At 43.6% G+C, this 1,153-nt stretch overlaps 1 protein-coding gene across 2 annotated transcripts in view; it reads left to right on the forward strand.

The window, feature by feature from the left end:
- The window catches only part of PMS2 (PMS1 homolog 2, mismatch repair system component), a 24,779-nt gene that overhangs the window by 16,409 nt on the left and 7,217 nt on the right, over positions 1-1,153 (forward strand). The gene's annotated exons all lie outside the window — the stretch shown is intronic.

The following is a 1,153-nucleotide window of genomic DNA, read 5'->3' on the forward strand; positions in this document are numbered from 1 at the left end:
TGGTGTGCTTCTTCCTTGTGGGTTTTGTTGTTTCTTAGCTAGATGGCCGTCTGTTTGTCTTCAAGCCTGTAAGACCCCAGATGCTGTATCATTTGATAGTCAGGCACCATCTGCTTTCTTCCCCACTTTTGTTAATGCACCCCCTATGTCCTCAGCGATCGAGCAGGGGTAGGCTGGTGTGCTTCTTCCGTGTGGGTTTTGTTGTCTCTCAACTAGATGGTGCTTGTTTATCTTCAGGTCTTTAAGGCTTCAGGTGCTGTATCTTTTGGTAGCCAAGCATCATCCGCTTTCTTCACCACATTTTCTTGTGCACCCATTGTCTTCAGCAATAATATCAGGTAGGTGAGCATCTCAGACTGCCTAATTGTTAGAACAAAGTGTTCTTGTGCTGGGGGAGCACTTAATACTGAACATTTTAATCAAAGATGCCATGGAAGAATCCAGATCCAAAGGGGGAAGATACAGAACAGAATTTCAGATTTTCTTGGACTTTCTGGGACTTTGGAGGCTGGATGTGCCCCTGAAACTATAGTCCTAAGATTCATTTGTCTTCAACCAAAAGTATCCTCCCAAATCATCTCTAAACCAGAGACCAGTGAAGCTTGTGGGAGCAGCAATGTGCCGTGCCTGCCTTTGGCACAGTGCAATCTTGCCTGACTTTTCCATCCCATATCCCCCGGGATGTATTCTCCTCCTCCGACAGTCTTCTTCCTTCTACAGGTTCTTACTCACGGGCTTTCACTGCCATATGAAGGGGTCAAGCAGTCATAGAAAAATGGAAGTCAAAGATAACGGAATGGAGACATCAGACACAGCTCGCCAACCTAGGGCACAGAACATTCACTTTATAAACTGTCTTATGCCAATTGGTTAAACGATTCCATGAGACTATGGTCTTTTTACCCAGGAAACCAATCCCGTGATTCTTTTTTACATATGTCTTAGAAATTAGGACTCTGATGCTCTGTGCTTTCTTGCATATATCTGCAGCAGACACAAGCATATGCACGTGCCTGTAAGGTACACCTATGCATACGAATCCATGGAGTCACATGCCTATATATCCATGTATGTGTACATATCAACTGTGTAACCACACATTTTTGGTCACTATTACTATTGCAAGATTGTATATGTTGTGGTTTTTACTGTA

This window comes from Echinops telfairi, unplaced genomic scaffold (assembly GCF_000313985.2).
Source record: "Echinops telfairi isolate 266 unplaced genomic scaffold, ASM31398v2 ScPeMD7_5;HRSCAF=22, whole genome shotgun sequence".
NCBI lineage: Eukaryota > Metazoa > Chordata > Mammalia > Afrosoricida > Tenrecidae > Echinops > Echinops telfairi.